The sequence below is a fragment of the Mauremys reevesii genome, linkage group 23 (genome assembly GCF_016161935.1).
Source record: "Mauremys reevesii isolate NIE-2019 linkage group 23, ASM1616193v1, whole genome shotgun sequence".
In the NCBI taxonomy this organism is placed as follows: Eukaryota; Metazoa; Chordata; order Testudines; family Geoemydidae; genus Mauremys; species Mauremys reevesii.
Window position 1 is genome coordinate 1964870 of NC_052645.1, and position 21535 is coordinate 1986404.

At 51.0% G+C, this 21535-nt stretch overlaps 4 non-coding genes across 4 annotated transcripts; all 4 read left to right on the forward strand.

Annotated features, from left to right (window-relative positions):
• Positions 1-7370: 7370 nt before the first annotated feature.
• TRNAQ-UUG lies at positions 7371-7442 on the forward strand. Its single transcript has one exon. It is a non-coding gene; the product is annotated as a tRNA-Gln (tRNA).
• Positions 7443-9384: 1942 nt separating this feature from the next.
• On the forward strand, positions 9385-9457 carry TRNAK-UUU. Its single transcript has one exon. It is a non-coding gene; the product is annotated as a tRNA-Lys (tRNA).
• A 9473-nt stretch (positions 9458-18930) lies between these two features.
• TRNAK-CUU lies at positions 18931-19003 on the forward strand. Its single transcript has one exon. It is a non-coding gene; the product is annotated as a tRNA-Lys (tRNA).
• A 652-nt stretch (positions 19004-19655) lies between these two features.
• TRNAE-UUC lies at positions 19656-19727 on the forward strand. Its single transcript has one exon. It is a non-coding gene; the product is annotated as a tRNA-Glu (tRNA).
• Positions 19728-21535: the final 1808 nt, after the last annotated feature.

The following is a 21535-nucleotide window of genomic DNA, read 5'->3' on the forward strand; positions in this document are numbered from 1 at the left end:
CAAATAGCAAACATTGTTTTTTAAGCAAGCGTTTTTTAATGATTGATTTGCCCTGAGGACTTGGGACGCATTCGCAGACAGTATAGTTACTTAGAAAAGTTTGTTAACATGTCCGGGGATTGAACGGAAATCCTCTGGGGCATCTCGATGAAGCGCTCCTGGAGGTACTCCAGAAGCCTTTGCAGAAGGTTTCTGGGCAAGGCAGCCTTGTTCCGCCCACCATGGTAGGACACTTTACCATGCCATGCATGTAGCAAGTAATCAGGTATCATTGCGTGGCAAAGCATAGCAGCGTATGGTCCCGGTGACTGCTGGCATTCAAGAAGCATCCGCTCTTTATCTTGTTGTGTTATCCTCAGCAAAGTGATATCGTTCAGGATAACCTGGTTAAAAATCAGGAATTTAAGTAAAGGGGGTGGCCATTTTACTACTGGGTTCGTGGACTGCAGCAGCTTAAAAAAAAACCTTTCCTGCACGTAGCGAAGAGGGGGGAGGGGAGGAGTGAAATGCCGATGATATTTTTTGTGTTTGGTCACCGGCGAGGCGATCTTCCCCAAGCTACCAGCCACGCAGTGGGTGGGGGGGTGGGAAGGTTGTTGATTAGCAGGGAGCTAGCATGGTATTAGCCATGCGTTGGGGGGAGGGGTAAATCACTACAGAAGCCGAAAGACAGTGGCTTATCATGGCCGCATGCAAGCTGAATTCTGATGCCTGGACCTGTGTCTGTGAGATCTGTAACTCCAGGGCTGCAGGCACTCAGTATTAAGATGAAAAATGCGACCTTGTAGGGAAATCACATGTGCTATGTAAGGTGAATAGTGCTGTTCACTGTGAAAGAGTATAACCATTGTTCTGTACAATGTATCTTTCTAAATATTTATCTCCCTCATGCAGCTGCAAATTTTTCAACCATCCCTCCTCCATCCCAAAGGCTAGCACAGATAAGGCGGAGGAAAAAGAAGACGCGAGATGAGATGTTCTCGGATATTATGGAAGTTACACACAATGAAAGAGCTCATCTGAATGAGTGGAAGGACGTGGTATCAAATTACAGGAAAGAGGCCAGTGAACGTGAGGACAGGAGGGATGAACGTGAGGACAGGAGGGACAACCGAGATGAGAGGTGGCGGCAGGAAGATCAGCGGTGGCGGGATGCAACTCTGGGGCTGCTGCGTGATCAAACTCACATGCTCCAGCCTCTGGTGGAGCTTCAGGAATGGCAGCAGGATCACAGGGTGCCACTGCAGCCCCTGTATAACCACCCTCAACCCTCACCATGTTCCACATCCTCCTCACCCAGACGTGTAAGAACGCGTGGGGGGAGGCTCCGTGCACCCGCCCACTCCACCCCCGTGGACAGCCCAACCAGAAGGCTGTCGTTACTGTGAATTTTTTTTAATGGCCTTCTCCATCCCTCCTATCCTCCTCCCAAACCACCCCCTTACTTCTCTCCCTCTTTTTATAATGAATTAATAAAGAATTCATGCTTTTTAAATGAGAGTGACTTTATTTGCATAAGTAAGCTGTACTCGAAGGGGGAGGGGGAGTTGCTTACAGGGACTGAGTCAATCAAGGGGGTTGGGTGTTCATCAACAAACACAGCAGTCACACTGTACCCTGGCCATTGATGAAGCTCGTTTTCAAAGCTTCTCTGATGCGCACCGCTTCCTGGTGTGCTCTTCTAATCTCCCTGGTGTCTGGCTCCGCGTAATCAGCAACCAGGTGATTTGCCTCAGCCTCCCACCCCGCCATAAAGGTCTCCCCCTTACTCTCACAGAGATTGTGGAGAATACAGCAAGCAGTAAGAACATAGGGGACATTGGTTTGGCTGAGGTCTGAGCGAGTCAGTAATGTCTGCCAGCGCGCCTTTAAACGGCCAAATGCACATTCCACCACCATTCTGCACTTGCTCAGCCTGTAATTGAACAGATCCTGACCACTGTCCAGGCTGCCTGTGTATGGCTTCATGAGCCATGGCATCAAGGGGTAGGCTGGGTCCCCCAGGATAACGACAGGCATTTCAACATCCCCAACTGTTATTTTCTGGTCTGGGAAGTAATTCCCTTGCTGCAGCCGTTTAAACAGAGTAGTGCTTCTGAATACGCGAGCGTCATGAACTCTCCCTGGCCATCCCACGTGGATGTTTGTGAAATGTCCCTTGTGATCTACCAGTGCTTGCAGCACCATTGAAAAGTACCCCTTGCGGTTTACATACTGGATGCCCTGGCGCTCCGGTGCCAAGATAGGGATATGGGTTCCATCTACCGCCCCCCCCACAGTTAGGGAATCCCAGTGCAGCAAAGCCATCCACTATGGCCTGCACGTTTCCCAGAGTCACAACCTTTCGTAGCAGCAGCTTAGTGATTGCTTTGGCTACTTGCATCACAGCAGCCCCCACAGTAGATTTTCCAACTCCAAATTGATTCCCGACTGACCGGTAGCTGTCTGGCGTTGCAAGCTTCCACAGGGCTATCGCCACTCGCTTCTCTACTGTGAGGGCTGCTCTCATCTTGGTATTATGGCGTTTCAGGGCAGGGGCAAGCAAGTCACAAAGTTCCATGAAAGTGCCCTTACGCATGCGAAAGTTTCGCAGCCACTGGGAATCGTCCCACACCTGCAACACAATGCGGTCCCACCAGTCAGTGCTTGTTTCCCGGGCCCAAAATCGGCGTTCAATGGATAGAATCTGCCCCATTACCATCAGGATCTCCAAAGCGCAGGGGCCCGCGGTTTGAGAGAATTCTGTGTCTACATCCTCATCACTGTCATCGCCGCGCTGCCGTATCCGCCTCCTCCTCGCCTCGGTTTGAAGGTCCTGGTTCACCATAGACTGCACGAGAGTGCGCGAGGTGTTTAAAACATTCATGATTGCGGTATGGAGCTGAGCAGGGTCCATGCTTGCTGTGCTATGGCGTCTGCACAGTTCACCAAGCAAAAAAGGCGCGAAACGGTTGTCTGCTGCTTTCAGGGAGGGAGGGGTGAGGCTGTACCCAGAACCACCCGCGACAATGATTTTTGCCCCATCAAGCCCTGGGATCTCAACCCGGAAATGCCAAGGGGCGGGGGAGGCTGCGGGAACTATGGGATAGCTATGGATAGCTACCCACAGTGCAACGCTCCAGAAATCGACGCTAGCCTCAGACCATGGACGCACACACCGATTTAATGTGTTTAGTGTGGCCGCGCGCACTCGATTTTATACAATCTGTTTTACAAAACCGGTTTATGTAAATTCGGAATAATCCCGTAGTGTAGACATACCCAAAGTGTAACATAAGTGAGAAGAAAAACAACAGCATCACCTCCCTAGTGGTTAGTTAGGATTTGGCACTTTCACTGCCAAGGCTGGGGTTCAATTCCCGGGTTCAATACCCAGTGAGGGAAAAGTGACTTTAAACCAAAAATGCTTCAGTTATTCTTCACTTACAACATAAACAAATCCATGTTATTTTCCTGATTCCCCCCATCTTCCCAGTGTCTCCATGGCAGGGCTGGCACCAGCGCAGAAAGCAGGTCCCTGGGGCGGTCAATGGAAAGGGGAGGCTTCAGCAGCAATTAGTCCCTCTCAGAGGGAAGGACTGGACGCCAAAAGCAGCAGAGGTAGAGCTGCAGTTGATTGCAGCTTTTTTTTCCCCCACTTGGGGTGGCAAAAACACTGGAAGTGGCCCTGCTCCAGGGAAGACAATTTGTTAAATCCCAGATGAGTGGGGTTATATCAGTTCTCAGCCTGAGTCCTTAGGTCTTAATCCTGAGGAAATTGTCCCATCATGGGGCCATTTCCCGCCTCTCTTTCCTAGGGAAGCACAATTTTCCTTGCACAGACACAGGAACAGCAAGATCTTTCTCTGTCCCTTGTGCAAAGCAGGGGGCCAAATTCCATGGAAACAATGGACAAGCAGGGGGCCCTGAGCACATCCAGCCCTGGCCATGAGATGTTCCCTCCCCTTTTCTTTATGCCCCTGTTGTTATTTCATGGATTGTCTGGGATGGGGAAAAGCTGAGTTCACTCCAGGTGGAGGAAAAGAACCCTGAAAATCTCAGGCCCCAACCCCTGCTACCAGGATCACCGAGGTGCTGGGAATCTGCATGGGAAAGGGACAGTGTGAATTGTCAAGGTGGGGAATGAATAACAATCTACAACTAGACCCACCTCATTAACCACCGACACAGGCCACCACTTGCCACCCCATCCTGGTGTCCCCCAATGGGAATCATTTTGGGAGGGAAGTGGGGCTTCAGCCTCCCCTCCCCGATTTTAGCTGCTTCCCCTGCTCCCCCCCAGCTATGCTACTGAGTGGAAGCGTCCTGTGCCCATCACACAGAGCTCGATTAATCAAAACCCTCTTCTGCCAGCACCAGGCCTCCTGCTTCTTACACGGGGCCTGCAAGCGAGGGGGCGGCTGGCACAGCACCAAGAGTCTAACCTGTGTGGCAGGAGGTGGCTGACGCCCACAGCCTGCTGGGGAGCTCCCAGAAGTTATTAAGGGACAGAGACTCCTCAATGCCCTTAGTAACAAGGGTTTGGGGGTCACCGAGGCCAGTAAGAGGGTCACTATGTCGGCCTTATAACCCTGGGTGTCAGGTCATTGTGCAGCTTTGATCTAGAGCTCGGATCCCAACAACCGACCAGCAGCCCACAGCCTCCCCCTGGGTCTGCCCCACCTGGTTATTCCTTACAGGCCGACCTTACCCCCCTTCCAGCCCCGGATTCACCCCCTAATCATCCTACTGCCGCTCAGAGCCACAGCCGTGGAGGTGCTGAAGGAGGGAGGGGTGATTCCAGGGTGGGGTTCTTCTCTAAAGGTGGCTGGCAGAAAGGTGGTGCTCAGCTCTGTCAGCGACCTGCCCAGTTGCCTCGCTGCCAGGGGATGCAGACGTTTCTGTAAGGTGATTAAATGGGTATTTGGCTTCTGAATGAATGTGAGGAATGTGCAATCCTGAGAGGGAATTTCCATCCCTCTTTCCAGTACTTTTCAGGGCCCCAGTGGCCTAATGGATAAGGCATTGTCTTCCGAAGCCAGAAATTGTGGGTTCAAGTCCCATCGCAGGTGGAAAAACTCCTTTCTTCTTATATATTGCAAAGAAGCCTTGGTGTTATTTTCACCAAGGAAGCTGGGAGATGTTTGAACCCAAAGTACTGGATCTTGGGAACAATCCCCCAGAAATGGCATCTTCTACTTGACAAACGCTTTCTAGACCCATCAGTAGCAAACACTTAATACTAGTGTTTGTCTGAGAATAGAAGGAAGGGGAGTGTTTACTCCGACACCTCAGTGAGTGACACAGACAGAAAGAGCAAGGCTGTCCTGAAAGAGAATGGATCTGTCTGGAGACAAAGCACAACCTGAGAATGAGCAACAGTGTGAAAAGAAGAACTTCAAATGTGTGTTAGGTGTTAGTTAGGTTGGTCTGACAAATTTCAAGAAAATACCAATGCTCGTATACTGATGCGGACACTGGCTGCTTCTGGTGTTTTACTGAGAGTTCATTGAGAAATATTTTCCTTAACTATGTTATGGAATATTGGGTGGGCTATAAAGGCACCATTTCTCCTGCTTTTGCCCTTCGAGACAACACGGCTACATGGCATGCGGCCAATGCTCACCTTCCAGTCAACTGCTAGAGAAGACAACACAGACAGGGATGGCAGCAGGGCAGACTGGAGCTCCACGGAGATGGTGGGACCAGGTCTCATCAACGGGGAGGTGGCCACCCCAGCATGCACAAGGCTGAGCCAGCAAGTGTGGTGTGTGCTTCACTGTGCCCCTACTCACTGCACATGGTGGTGGAGGGCAGTTACTGAGTTCGGTTGGTCTGGCAAATTTAGAGCTTGGCTACACTTGCAGATGTAGAGCACTGGGAGTTAAACCACAGAAGGGAAACCGCTGCCGTGTGTTCACACTGACAGCTGCAAGCGCACTGGAGTGGCCACATTAGCAGCTCTGGCAATGCCACAGAGAGCAGTGCACTGTGGTAGCTATCCCAGTGTGCAAGTGGCTGCAATGTGCTTTTCAAATGGGGGACGGGAGTGGAGTGTGACAGGGAGTGTGTTGTGTGTACGTGGGGGGAGCGACAGTGTGTTTGGGGGGGTGAGAGTGTGTCAGCATGCTGTCTTGTGTGTTCGGACAGCAGCAGACCCCCCCTCTCTCACACACACTCACAGCAGCAGCATTCCACACTAATGGCTGCTTTGTCCCGGAGCAGATAAGCAGCCGGCTGTCGGAAACGGAGCTTTGAAAGGGGATATCCGCATGCCTGCAGCCGATTTCAAAACAATGACCAGAGTGGGCACTTGACTTCAGGGGATTATGGGACATTTCCTGAGGCCAAACACAGTGCAGTGATGCAACACATCATCCACACTGATGCCCGGGTATTTCAGCAGGGCTCAGCGAGCTTTATACTTCTCATGGAGGTGGATTACCAGGAGCGCTCCACCTACAGAGCCCAGGCGCTCCATGTGCCTTGCCAGTGTGGACACCTCAGGAGTTAGGGCACCCGGAGCTGCTTTAATGGGCTCTAACTTGCAAGTGTAGCCAAGCCCTTAGACTATGTCACTTGTGTGACTTACTTGTGCTATTGTAATAAATACAATAGACGTGCAATGGTCAGAAATCGCACCAGCAGAGAAGTATATTGCAGGGAAACCATAAGGAAATTAAGAGTTTAAATTATCCTGCTCATGTCCCACATCCCACTAAAATGAATCCAACCCACAGGGCACATGGGCAGAAGTATCAGTGTCAGGATGCTACATTGTTAGCATAGTAAATGAAGCTGCAAAATAAATGATGTTTAAATGACCTCACTCTATTTTTTACAATCCGGTGTTAAGAGGTAATAGATACAGATGGACACCAGGCAGGGTCGCTTGGAGGACGAAGCGTTTATGCTTCCATCCCCCACCACTGTCAAGTTTTAGCCAATTAGGACAAGTCAGCAAATAAGAACAACCTCAGGTCTCAGTAACTGCTGCAGGTAACAAAGTCCTACAGGGAGCAGTTTCTGGCACTACACCTGTGCAGCTCTGCTCCCCGGTTCTTCTCAGGCTCCTGCTCTCTCCTTAGCTCTGCCCCACTCTGGCCCAGGCAGTTCCAGCTCCTACAGAGGATGGGACCCCCTGGCCTTGTGACTCCCTCATTACACTGCCTGGCCTGTCAGTGCAGCTAACTTGGAGCTTTGGCCTCTCCCCATTGCCCCAGGGGACTGTCAGTCTCAGGGTCCTGATTTCCCATTGGCCCTTCCCCCTTCTATTGGGACTGGGAACTAGCCAACCAAACCCCCCACTAAGCTTTAGTAAGGGGCCAACAGTCCCTTACTCGAGCAGGTCCCATGAGGGTCACTGATGGCTAGAGAAGGCAGAATGAGCTGGTCCCATGGTGTAATGGGCAGCACTCAGGACTTTGAATCCTGCAATCTGAGTTCAAATCTCAGTGGGACCTTGTGGTAAAGCCCTGGAGCTCACACTGCTCCACTTCCCTGTCTCCAGCTGTACAAGCACCATTTTTTTCCCCTCCTGCTGGATGGGTCAGGGCTCTAGAACTGACACCTGAGGGTTGGGATTCTCACGGCTTCACCTGGTGCCCACAAGTCTGGCACTTGCCACTGTGCTTTCCCTCTTGCCCACCTGGCGCTTGAAAGAAGCAGGGCCAGGGCCAGGCTTCATAGTCAGGGCTGGGCAGGCGGAAGCCCAGCACCTCTCCTCCTCTGGGCACCTGGAGCAGAGGTGGCTGGTGCTGACAGCTCCAAGGGAAGGCTTAAAAGCCACAGAGGCCAGGGCAAGAGGAGGAGAGGGTGAAGGAATAAGCCCTCTAACACTGTCATTTGTTGCTCTAGGCTCCATTCACATCCCACTTCTGACACAATCACTGTCTTCTATCTGATGAAATAGCTTAATTTCAACCTCTCCTGTAACATTACACCACCAACTATTTAGCATTTGTATGAGAGAAGTTGGAGGGAATTCAAACATCTTCAAAAGTGGTGCGTGTAGAGCCCCTAGCTGGGTAAATTCCAAGCTCCTTACCCAGAAGAGTCTTGGCCTGGCTTGAGGGGGGCAGGCTTGGCTGGTCAATATAGAGCGGGAGGGAGAAGGGTACATTGACAGTGTAGAATGTGAGACTCATAAGCTGTGGTTATGTGCTCTGAGAGTTAGCCCCTCGCTTTCCATTTAAGGTCAGGGAGGGATATTATAACCAAGTGTTCTGGCAAAACTTTTCCCCCGGCCTGGTCAGTGAATCCTATGGTGAGAAACTTTCTGTGCATTTCAGTTTCTTGTATTGTTGGAGGGGCCTGAGGTGCTGGAAGGGAAATGTCCATGGAAAACTTGGACATCACTGTTGTCCGAAAAAAGGCAGGTGTTAGACACTATCGCTTCTCGTATTCCCGTGGAATCCGAGTCTAGCTAAAGAATTTCTGTCTATCCTAGAGAGAATCATTCCATTGTAAATACAAATGAAATGAGATCTTCAGGTCGAGTCAGCGCCTTTTAAAAATATTTACTGAGAAAAAAGCCATTCTTTGCCTTGTTGATAAGGACAAGAAGCCCTCTTTTCCTTTCCATTTCAAATGCGAAATGAATGGAGATTTTCATTGAAAAACTTCTGGTTTTTAAAGGAATTGAACCCAGGCCATGGCTGTTAAAACACCAGAACCTACTGCTTAAAGTACCAGGGAGGGCTGTTTTTTTTTGACAGCCAGTGTTGTTTTTCTCAGCCTCCTACTTCACCAGTGTCAGATGCTGAGTGCAGTTAAGCTCTGGAATAGGCTCCCAAAGGCGTCTGTGGTGTCTCTGTCCTCAGAGGTTTTTAAGAACAGGTTGAACAAACCTCTGTCGAGGATACTCTGCACATACTTGGTCCCATAGACAACCTGCTCTGGCTCTATCTGCTACCTTCATCGTGTTTGGATGTAAAGGTGGGAAATGATGGGGAAATTGGCCCCTCGTTCAAGTTTAAATGTTGTAACTTCTACATCTAGACCGGGAAGGCCAACCTGAGACAATGTAACTGCCAAACGTGCACCTTTGTATGCAACTGCTGAGTCAGTTGTGAACCTTGCTACCATTATTATTATCCCTTTGAAATGATGATGGTGATGGACACTTGGCTGTATATCCCAGAGTGCCCTGGACGTCTACAGGCTGCATTAGCCAATCCAACCATTTGGCACTTACAGATGGGCACCTCTGTATTGTGCCTGAGTCTTGTACAGCTATGAATGGCTGGTAGATGCCGATATTTTCCCGTCTTTTTAACCAGCACTAATACCCAGCCAGGCCAGGGCTGGGAAGAGAGAGAGAGCAGCAGGTTTCCCCTATTGTGGCCATCTCGCTTTTTCTTGAATAGCTTCACCTCTGCACCAACTTGCACTTTTCATATGTGAGCCTGGCTAGCTCAGTTGGCAGAGCGTCAGACTTTTAATCTGAGGGTCCAGGGTTCAAGTCCCTGGTCAGGTAAAGAACTTCTCACTGTGAGTATAAAAATCTGTCTTTCTGGAGTCTTGTTCAGTGTTACTCTTTCTCTCCAGGATTTTGCCTTTCCTAAGAAGGGCCTTTCGGGGGGGTTGAAGGAGCAACTCCTTGACATCCCCTCTGTCCTTGCAGGCTGGAGGAATAAAGTCCTCTGGCCATATAGCATGTTCCTCCCCTGCAGACACAAACACACAGAATATTCATAAGGAATTAGAATTAGAATCCACCACTTTCCTTGGGAGCTTGTTCCTGTCGTGAATCATCCTCGCTGTTGAATATTTGTGCCTTAGTAGTAATATGAATTTGTCTCTTTTCAGCTTCCAGACATTGGGTCTTGTTATGCCTTTCTCTGCTCAATTAATGAGCCCTTTCATACCCAATATTTTCTCTCCATTAAGGCCCTTCAACACTTCAATGAAATCACCTTTCAATCTTCTTTTGATAAGCTAAACAGGTTGAGCTCTTTCAATAGCAAAGAGCCACCAAATGTTCTGAGGGCTGGAGAAAAATGTCTTCTAGGGAAAGTGGTGGATTCTCCATCTCTTGATATCATTTAATGAAGACTAGACGCCTTTCTGGAATGTGTTTGCCCCAAAAGTAGGTATTGTGTCATACAGGAGGCCTGTGATATGCAGGGGGTCAAATAAGATGCTCTAGTTGTCTCTTCTGGCCATAAAGTCGACTAATTTCTGAAAAACTGAGTGTAGCATTGGGAGCAGCGTCTGATGTTTTCCTGTCTAGCCGGCTTGCTTCCTAGAACGAACTCTCCTTGAGTGGGTGATCCACAGGGAGTAGCTCAAACCTGCAAAGTGCCTGCCCAGGGGCAGGACATTAGCACAGCAAGGGAAGGGTGTGGCAGTGACATCACAAAGGCCTTTTGCAGGACCTCAGACTATTGGTCAGAGGTGGTGGGGAGGTGGTGACCTCACAGAGAGATGCTGACATCAACCAGGCAGGACAGGGGCGAGGGGCCAGGGAAACCTCAGAGACCCCTGTGGCTTTGCTTCAGCAAGTCTCCTTCTCCAGGTCTCTCTTTGAGGACTGAGAGAGTATTCGGGTTCACGGACATGAGTGCCAGGAGGAACCTCTTTCGAGTTTTCTCCTTCCCTTTTAGTGATTTTACTAGTAAACAGCCCTCCCTGTTTAGAAGGTAAGAGCCTCCTCGAGGTTTGAAACCTGTTCAGTCTGATCCATCTGGTGACCACTGAATTCTAGGCATGGAAAACACGAGCTTAAGGAGGCAGAATTTTATTCCGAACCTGGGATTTTGTCCCTTAGAATCACTGGGGACATTAGGGTTTGTCCTTTTGGTTTCACCTTTTCCTCCATCCATCCCTCCCTCCTTTCTCTTTGTCTCTTGCTTCTTTTGTCTTTTCTCCTGTTCCCCTCCCAACACCAGGAAGGCATTTTTCTCCAGCCCTCAGAACACTTCGTGGCTCTTTGGTCATCAGACTCCTGAACTGCAGCTGGATGTGGTTCTTGTTCTTCTGCACAACATAGCTCCTGCGGAAGAGGGATCTGCAAATGTACATTCGTATGATACCTTTGTTTAACTGATGAAAACATAAATTGACACTTTGAGGATTGAAACTGATTTCAGCGGATGGACAGCTTTGCTAGGTTTTTATGCATTTGGACAGCGAAATATTGAGTGTTTACATTGATATCAAGCACTCCCGTATAGAGGAGCCCCTGAACATAATGGAGAATGGAAATGAAAATGTTTTCCTTTTTTTTAAAAAAAAGAAAGAAGGTTATAAGAGAACACAGAGGTTTGAACTGAGGACTATTTGAACTGCAGTTAAGCACTCTAACACTGAGCAATATCCCCAATGACAACAGGAGTATGGAATTGTGATGTCCAGGACTTTGAAGGACAAACCCTGATTCATCGAGGTCCTTTGCCATTCCCAGACCACAGGTGGTTTTCAAAATGGGGTTTGATTAAACTTCTTAAATGTGGTAAACACCACAGCTTGCACACCCACCGATATAGCTTCTCCCACTGACATAGCTGCCACCTCTTGGGAAGTGGATTAACTACACCCCCAGGAAAACTCTCTCCCATCAGCCTAGAGCAGTGGTTCTCAAACTGTGGGGCAAGACCCCAAAGTGGGCCATAACCCTGTTTTAATGGTGTCGCCAGGGCTGGCATTAGACTTGTTGGTGCCTGGGGCTGAAACCAAAAGTCTGAGCCCCACCACCCAGGGCTGAATCCCTCAAGCTCTGGTTTTGCCCTCCCCCAACTGGGGCAGGGCTCAGGCTTTGTCTCCTCTGCCTGTGCTCAGTGTAGAGGGGCTTGGTGTGTCTTTCTAGGGTCAGGTAGTAAGTTTTTTGGGGTTTTTTGGCAAAAAGGGGTTGTAGTGAAAGGAAGTTTGAGAAACCCTGGCATAGAGCCTCTGAGTATGTCTAGACTTGGCTCCCTGTGGCAGATCAGACACTGAAAGTACAGCCGTGGAGACACCACACCCCAGCCTTGCCCAGCAGGCAAGAATCAAACATCCACAGACAAATGCCTGTAGCTTTTTAACCCATCTCCCTAAGCCCTCAGCCCCCACCATTTAACAAAGGGGCTTTTCTACACTATGGTTCTGGTCTCACTGAAGGGTCATTTCCAATTGTTTGCTCAGACCAGCATTAGGGAAAATGGTGCCCTGGGCAAAGCTTGTACTTTGGCACTTCCCCATTGCCCCTGGATGATCCCCACTCCCCCTTTACCGCTAGCTCCTGCACTCCCAACCCTTGCACCTCCTTCACCCCTAACTCCTGCCCCCTCCTGTGCCCCCTTTGCCCTTAATTCCCTGGGCCACCAGCCATTGCTCCTCTCCTGCAGCCCCTTCACATGGCTCCAGTGCTGGGGGCCCCGCACTTGTTCTCCCTTTCCCTGGGCTTTGGCATCACTAGCCCCTGCTTAGCGAGTAGGGTTCAGTGGTCCCCAAAATGTGGGGCATGACTCTTAGGGGGACACAGAGGAACATTCATGGAGTCAATGAAATCAATTGAGCTTCTTCAGTTTCTCGCTGCAGATATTTCCCTTGTTTTTAAAGGCAAAAATCCTGATCTTTCCAACGGGAGCTGCTGCTTCAATGTTCAGTTTGGGGAGGGATTTGGCTGCACTCAGAGATCTGCCCGCGGGTTACAATCTGTGATCCGAAGGGCCGAACGCAAACAGCGTTTAGATGGGACCGTTACTGCCGCTCCCGTGTGGCCAAAGATCAGAACTGACCAGCAGAGTTTACAGCTGGAGCCTGGGACGCTCCTGAACAAACTGGGCACAAAGCCTCTCGCGTGGGATCCTCGCTGTGCAGCAGGAGGCAGAGGGAAGCTGATTGTCAGGGCTCAGGGCAGCTCCCTGCCATGCTGAGCCGGTGTCTGTGCTAAGCTCGGCATCAATCAGGTGATTCTGGGAAGTTTGGGGTCCCTGGGCTCCCACAGGAGGGTGAAGCAGGTCACCCCTGGAGCAGGTTAAAGCTGCAGGTTGACAGTGGGGCTGCTGCCCCTGTGAACAGCTGCTGTAGCACCACCGGGGCAGGACAGGGAGAGCCAGTTATAACCCCCCCCAGCCTGTATCGGGGGATGGGAGCACAAACACCCTGGGGACCCACCCACCAGAGATCTACGGGTGGGAGAGTGGCACCCACACACCCAGGATATTGTAGGGGGGGACAAGGGCATCCACACTCCGGGATCCTCTGCAGAGGGACGGACACCCACACATCCAGGATTCTGTCTGGGGGGCAGAGGTACCCGGACACCTGGGCGGGGGAAGGGGGCACCGAAACAGCCGGGATCTTACCTGGGAGGACAGCGGCGCCTGCAGCTCGACATGAGACGGGGGCGGGGGGAGCAGGAGCATTTCCCATTCCAGGCTGTCCCCGTCTGGCCAAGGCACAGAGCTCACAAGCAGAGTTTAAAGCTCCAGCTGCCAGGCTGAGAAACAAGCTGGGCCCTGTGGCTGGTACCTGTGATCCCAGCTCCTGGGGAGGCTGAGGCTGGCGGATCGCTTGAGCTCAGGAGTTCTGGGCTGCAGGGGGTTGTGCTGATCAGGTGTCTGCACTAAGTTCAGCATCAATATGGTGATCCTGGGAGAGCTTGGGGTCCCCAGGTTGCCTAAGGAGAGGTGAACCGGCCCAGGTTGGAAACAGAGCAGGTCAAATCTCCTGTGCTGATCAGTAGTGGGATCGCACCTGTGAATAGCCCCTGCAGTGTAGCCTGGGCAAGACAGTGAGACACAGTCTCTTTTTAGACACACACACACACCCCGCAGAGCCTGGAGGGGGGGATGGGAGCACCGACATGATGGGGAGTCTGACTTGGGGGGAGGGATGCCCCCCTGCAATACGGATCTTGAAAAGGGGAACAGAGACACCCACAGATCCCGGATGGGGGCAGGCAGGGGAAACCACACATGGAGCTAGTTCATCGGGGGGGGACAGAGACACCCACCAGAGATCCTGGATGGGAGCACCCACGTGATGGGGATCTTGAACTGGGAGGAGTGAAGCACCATGTACCAGAGGTTCTGAAGGGGGAACAGGGACACCCACACACCAGGTGTCTTGCAGCAAGAGCTGCGGTCTTCATTTACACAGGGCAGTGATGGGGAATTAACCACGTCCCTTGCGGAGCTTGTTCCACTAGATGATTAGCCTCATTGCCAGGGCGGCTTCAGGAAGTGTGGGGCCCAATTCGAACAGTTTCGATGGAGCCCCGGCAGGGATGACTAAAACAAAAAAACACTTTAAAAAAAACCCTTTCGTTTCTTCCATGTATTATTTACTTTCAATGACTATATAAATAATAACAAAATTATCTATTACATACATTGCATCATATATTAATTAGCTGATTTGCACTTTCATATCAGGAAAATAATTTGTTTTGATAGTTGTACAACTGATTTTCTTCACTAATGTTTATTTTATTAAAATTTATAAAACATTTCCTTATTAATATAAAATTGCCCCCTTCTTCCCCCCCCCAGCGCCGCCCGGCCCCGGGGAAACAAACCCTCCTTCCCCAGCTCCACCCCATCGAAACAAGGTTCGGTGGGGGCAGGAAGAAACTGCACATGGGGTGACCAGATCACAGCCCCCTCCCTGCTGGGCCCCACCATCACACCCCTCTTCACCCCCTAGCCCCCCGCTGGCTTGCTGCATCCCTCCTAGTCAGTCCCCACCCACCACTCGCCTCCTTTCACCTTCTCCCTCGCCTGCCAGAAACCCCCATGCCCGCCCATAGGCGACAGGTTTGTATAATTTTTGGTGGGGCCCAAAATGGTGGTGCCCCCCCACTCCCGCCCTGTAAGCCGATATAAAATGAAGCTACAACGCGTCAGTGCCACAAGATTACAAGGGTCAATTAAAAGTGGAAAGTCAGAAGCGGCACTTGCCTACTTCAATATATGGTATTATATTTTGTTGCACCTGTTGTGACAAAGTGGGAATGTTCTTAATGTTTTCTCTGAATACTGTGTGGGTGCCTCAGTTTCCCCTGCAAGATGCCAACTGAAGGTGTTGGGGACAAAGAGATCAGGTGGCCTCCTTGTCCGGAAGAGACACAGAGGCCAGAGGAGGGAGTGTCAGTTTGGAGCTGGCTGGGGAAATGGGGAGAGACACAGAACTTGGTTCTGGGCTCCCCACCCCACAAGATGGGCCTGACTGAGGGTCCTGTTTTCTGTACCAACAAGCTCTGTTTAAACTGTGTTCCCGTCATCTAATAAACCTTCTGTTTTACTGTCTGGCTGAGAGTCACGTCTGACTGTGGAGTTGGGGGTGCAGGGACCTCTGGTTGCCCCAGGACCTGCCTGGGCAGACTGGCTGCGTAAGGCGCACAGTGTGGAAGGGCTGAATGCTTCGAGGTCAGACCCAGGAAGGTGTAAGCTTCCTGCACTGGAGACAGTCTGCTCCGATAGAAAGCTCCCCCAGAGTCCTGACTGGCTTTGTATGGAGTTGTTCCAAAGCATCCCAGCATCCCCTTCCACACCGTGCGCTTCCCGGAAGTCTGCACAGGCACTGACACTCCCTCCTCTGGCCTTTGTCTCTTTTCCAGGCATTAGGAGGCCACCCGATCTCTCTGTTCTCCAACACCTTCAGTTGGCACCTTGCAGGAGAGCGGCCCAGGCCATCAGTATCCAGGAGACAGGGTTTCAGCCATTCTCTGTGCAGACGGCATCACACTAGCACTCTAGGGCTCTACAACAATCACACCCCCTTATCCCACCATCTAGATCCTTGAGAAATGCACAGGGGGAACTGAGGCACCCACACTGTATTCAGAGAAAACATTAAGAACAGCCCCACTTTGTAACACCTGTATACAACTAGTTATACACTTTAAAGGGGTGTAAAATAGTCAAGTATTGTGCTAAACAAAATGATACTCCAAACTGACCACCAAATTTAAGTTGCATGTTTTCCCCTCAGGTGAGGGCTCTGGGGTTGGGCTGGGGATGAGGGGTTCACAGTGCAGGAGGGTGCTCAGGGCTGGGGGTGCAGGGACTGGGGTGGGGCAGGGCTGGGGATAAGGAACTTGGGATGCAGACAGGCTGCCCCAGGGCTAGGGCCAGAGAGGACCCCCCTCCCTGTTACCGGCAGCCGCAAGCTCCAGAGGAGGGACCCATCGTCCCCACCTCCCGCAGCACACTCACTCTGCGCCACAGTCACCGCACATGCTCCTAGGGACTCTCTCAGGTCCAGAAAGCCCACTCGCCTTCCCTGTGGTGGGTACCGGGTGTCACGGAGTCCCTGGGCGATGCTCTGGAACTGCTCCCCACCAAGCCAGGCAGGACTTTGGGGAGCCTCCTCTCCCTCGGAGCAGACTTTTTCTGGGCAAGAAGCTCACACGGCTTCACCTTCCTGGGTCTCTCCTTGGAGCATTCAGCATCTTCTGCCCCTCTGTGCGCTTCCCACAGCGAGCCCGCCCAGGTGGAGTCCTGGGGAAGCCAGAGGGTCCCGCCCCCCCACTTTGCAGTCAGACGTGACTCTCAGCCAGCCAGTAACACAGAGATTTATTCGATGACAGGAACAGGGTGTAAAACAGAGCTTGTAGGTACAGTGAACCGGACCCCTAGGCCGGGTCCATTCTGGGGCAGTGAGCCAGACCCCCTTGTCTGCACTTCACGCCTGGTCCCCAGCCAGCTCCAGACTCCCAAACCCCTCCAGCCCCCACTCCTCTCTGCTCACCTGATCTCTTTGTCTCCAACACCTTCAGCTGGCACCTTTGCAGGAGGGCTCAGGCCATCAGTTGCCTGGAGACAGGGTTTCGGCCATTCTCTGTGCAGACACCATCACACTGGCCCTCTAGGGCTTTACAACAATCACACCCCTTATCCCACCATCTAGAGCATTAAGAAATGCATTGGGGAAACTGAGGCACACAGACAGTATTCAGAGAAAACATTAAGCACAGTCCCACTTCGTAACACCTGTATACGACCAGTTACATACTTTGAAGGGGTGTAAAATAGTCAAGTATCGTGCTAAATAAAATGATACTCCAAACTGACCACCAAATTTAAGTTGCATGTTTTTCCCCTCAGGTGAGGGTTCTGGGGTGGGGCTGGGGATGAGAGGTTCACAGTGCAGGAGTGTGCTCAGTGCTGGGAGTGCAGGCTTTGGGGTGGGGAAGGGCTGAGGATGAGGAACTTGGGGTGCAGACAGGCTGCCCCAGGGCTAGGGCCAGAGAGGACTCCCCATCACCACCACTGGCAGCAGCAAGCTCCAGGAGGGACCCTCCTCTGCCCCTCTGCCCCCACAGCACACTCACTCCGCACCACAGTCACTGCACATGCTCGTAGGGCCCCTCTCAGGTCCAGAAAGCTCACTCACCTCCTCTATGATGGGTACTGGATGGGGGGGTTGCCATCACAGGTGGCCTTCCATGTTGCTGCCCCTCACCATAACTTCACTGTGGATGGGGGATGGGGCTGCCCCTTCCCCAGCATGGGGCAGGGGCAGGGGCGGGGGCGGAATCATAGGGTCAAACACTCACAGAAGCCCCAGCAGCTGCTAAGGTGAGTGAAGTCCGTCTCCTGGCCGGAAGTCCCCTTCGTGTCTCCTCCAGGTAGCGGGAGAGGAGGGCTGCCAAAAATGGCAGGGTCCCCTCCCTCCTGAGGTGCTACAGCAGCTAGCACTGCTCTTATGCTGTAGCCCTTAGGCGGCGGCAGCAGCAGCAAGGGAGAGTCGCGCGCTGCGCACTCTTTACGGTCAGGGAGTGAAGCTCGGGGGTGGAGGGGGGGACGATGCCATTTCTGGGGGATTGTTCCCAAGCTGCAATACTTTGTGTTCAAACATCTACCAGCTTCCTTGGTGAAAAATAACACCAGGTTTCTTTGCAATATACAAGAAAGAAGGAGTTCTTCTTCGAGTGATTGCTCATATGCATTCCAGTTAGGTGTGCACGCCGTGTGCACGTTCGTCGGAAGATTTTTACCCAAGCAACACTCGGTGGGTCGGATGGGTGCCCCTGGAGTGGCGCCGCTATAGCGCCAGATATATACCACTGCTGACCCACCCGCCTCAGTTCCTTCTTACTGCCCGTGTCGGTCGTTGGAACAGTGGGCGCGGCTTAGCTGACCTCCACTTCCCTAGCTACTCGTAGTTTCTCTCGTTAATTCTTGTATATATAGTTCAGATTTATATAGTTGTAGTTAACTTTATTCGTTTGTAGTATAGTTAGTGTATATAGTTCATACTATATATATGAATGGGTCACAACCTTAGCCCAACCGAAGGCACTGAAACAAACTCAAATGATGCTTCAGCTTCCTCCTCAGCATCACAAGACCAACACAAAGAAAACTCCCGAGGAACGGGGCTCTGAGCATTGCCAGGTTGTGAGTTCCATGCCCTCAGGAAGCAGCCAAAATGCTCGAACCCCCACCCGCTTCTCTTGGACCGCTGGCAACATGGTGTTTGCACAGGAGCCGCAAGCCCGTCTTTCCTGTCTTTGTCTATCCCGGCCCCTTCCCCCCAAATGCTTTCATCGGACGCTGGAGGGACCTAAGGACCTGCAGGTTCCCGCACCCACCTCCTAAAGCAAACAGTCCTTCCCTTCTCTGACATTCCTGGAGCCGCACATCCTTGGAAGAGTTTTACCCCAGGGGGTTCTGATTCCCTGCGAAAAGATGTGTCTGGCGGCCGGCGGGGAACTGTCTTCTCTGCCCCCTCTTTGGGCGCTGAGAAGCTTTTTCTGAGAAACAGCACCTCCTCCTGCTGGGAGAATCCTAAATTCCACCCTCCCACCCAGGTTTCTCTGAGCAGCTGCTAGATGATTTTCCCACTTCTCTGGTCTAGACACCAGCATCTAACTAGCCTTGGAACGGGCCCTGTTTGCTAGCTGGAGAGCGAAGGAACCAGGAAAGAAGGCAAATGTCAGGAAACGAATCTCAGCACGCAAAGAAACTTCCTTCGCTCTTCTTTTGCACTGTCTGTGCCTTTGCTACCCTTTGAGGCCTAGCCCAATTAGCTCAGTCGGTAGAGCATGAGACTCTTAATTTCAAGGTCGTGGGTTCAAGCCCCACGTTGGGTGTTTCATCTTGCACTCTTCGACATCACTCTCTCCCTTAGAGTCTCAGAGCATAACGGAATCCACTCTTTGTCCTCTCAACCAGCTGAGGCGGTCTCGGACCTTTAGTACATCATGAAGACAAGACACATTGACAATTCCATGGTCCTAAGAGAGTTGAGTCTCTTCTAGCCCAGGCAAGAGAGGGAAAAAATAACCTTTCAGAAGCTGATTGCCCCCCTCCCCCTGAGCAGCCATCTAGAGCTTCTCTACTTATTTCTATATCTTCGCCAGCGCTCAGTAGTTGAGATAACTGCTTCTTTCTCAAATCCTCCACCAGCCCTCTTCATTGGGATGGAGATTGCTTAAGGCTGACGATTCCACCACATCTTATTCATCCCTCATACATTTCTGTAAGCCCATGGAGAGTAAAACAAGATAGCAACAAAACTGTTTTTTTTTTAAAAACAGACATGGCCTCAATGTATAACAATACTGGAAATTGTCTTAATATGTTTTCTGTTTCTTTTTCATATCAGTGCTAAAAATAGGAAGGGAACCGTAAGGAAACGAAGAGCTCAGAGCTTGTGTTAACCTCCTTTGAAGACGAACGAATGGCCTCAGTTGGACAGAAAGTAGGCCTAGAAAGTTATGCCCAACCCTTCCAACTGTCATCTCCCGGGTGGTCTAGTGGTTAGGATTTGGCGCTTTCACCGCCACGGCCCAGGTTCGATTCCCGGTTAGGGAGTTATCCTCTTCAACAAAAGTCTACCTTGCCTTCCTCGCATGGAGTTCAACCAGAAGAATGCAACTTCCTGGCCTCCTTCAGAACGCTCAGAAACTCTTTAGAGGCCATGGGGAAAGCAAAGCTTCCAACTACTACAATATGGCTATCTGCCCCTTAAAGCCCAGCCTCTGCACCCTTTTACACAAATACACTTACTTGTGCAAACAATTTAGTTTTTCCTTCTTACCGAGCCTAACCTAAATTAGAACAACATTGCACTTTGACCCAAGATCTTTTTCTTTTCTTTTCACTTTTCTTGGTGAAACCAAACCAAACCAAACAATCATTTTGGGTCCACCAAAATATTTCACTAAATATAATATTCATCCAAAAACCTTTCACCCAGCGCTATATACAAGTCTTTGGAAGTAACACCCCGGAGAAAGATCATTAAGCTTTTCCATTCCTAAGATCTAGCCGCTGAAGGCTTCTGAGCATGGGCTATGGGCCTTTCACCTCTAGGCCAGTGGTTACCCTCTTGCTCAGGTGGCTACTGATGAAAGGCAACGTGGTTTAGTGGCAGATCCATTTCAGCCTCCCCCTTCCAATGTCTACAGGAGGGTGTTTGTTTCGCATTGCATCTAAGAATCAAATCAATTCTCTTGAAACCTCAACCTGGAATCAAGGTGATTGTCGGTCAAGGAAGGAAGGTTTTGTTCATCCTGTTCTAGTAAATGCTCAAAGTTGCGATGCTTCTTGGAGCTTCCAGACACATTGGCCAGAATTTTCAGAAGGTCTCACACCCACCGCTAGGGCCAGATTTGCAGAAGAACTAGGCTCCCAATTAGGCACTAAAATCTTTAGCCAGATTGTCAAAAAGGCTCAACCTATTTTTCCAAAAGATGAGTTATTTTGGAAAAAAGCTTGTAAAGATTGTGGGTGCTAGTTACTTGTCTATGTGGCCCACACTGCTGGAGTTGGAGGTTCACCATTGTTTTCTCAGAATGCGGTGTCCGTAGTCTGCCTCAGTTCTGGTGTCCATCTTTTATTCTCCTAATAAATCAGCAGGGAGACTAAAACAACATCGGACTCACAGGGCTCCCGGAAACCTGCCAATTTGGCTCACGGTGAAGGTGTATACAAATCATCTGTGCTGTAGAAGGGTTCTGGGAGTTGAAAGAGTTGTGAATTTAACCCTCTAGCGAGATGGCCCTCTTCTGCTTCCCAAAGGCTTTGGCTGCAGTAACAGCCCTGGGAAAAGCCCTGGCCCTCCTCACCTGCCCTTGCCCAGCACAACGCCTTTTCGGGCCCACACAGCTCCTCACACAACACCCGCCTGGGACCTTACCCTCACCTACCAGCTCAGCAGCACCTTTTTTCCTCTCAAAACCTCCTCTTGCCACCCTCCCCCTTCCACACTTCACACTCACCTCATCACAAACTCACCCACGGCCCCTTTGGCTTCTCAAGCGCCTCTGGAGGGACGCAGCTTCCCAGGCACGCAGATCCTTCCCTTCAACGCACACTGGATGGACATTCGAAACACAGCCCTTTCCAGTAGGTAATGTGTTGCTTTTGGACCCTGACGCCCAGCAAGAAGTCCTGGGACTCTTTTTCTGACCGATGGACCCCACTGACTTGCCTTTACCAAGCAGAAACTAAGGACCGGCTGATGGCTCTCTTTGCAAATGGACGCCATCAGACTGAGCCACGAGGCGTGCTGCAGGATAGCCCCTCCCCACCAAAAAGCAATGCCGTGACCCGGATTTGAACCTAGGCTGCTGCGGCCAGAGCGCAGAACACTAACCACTATACGATCATGGCCAGGC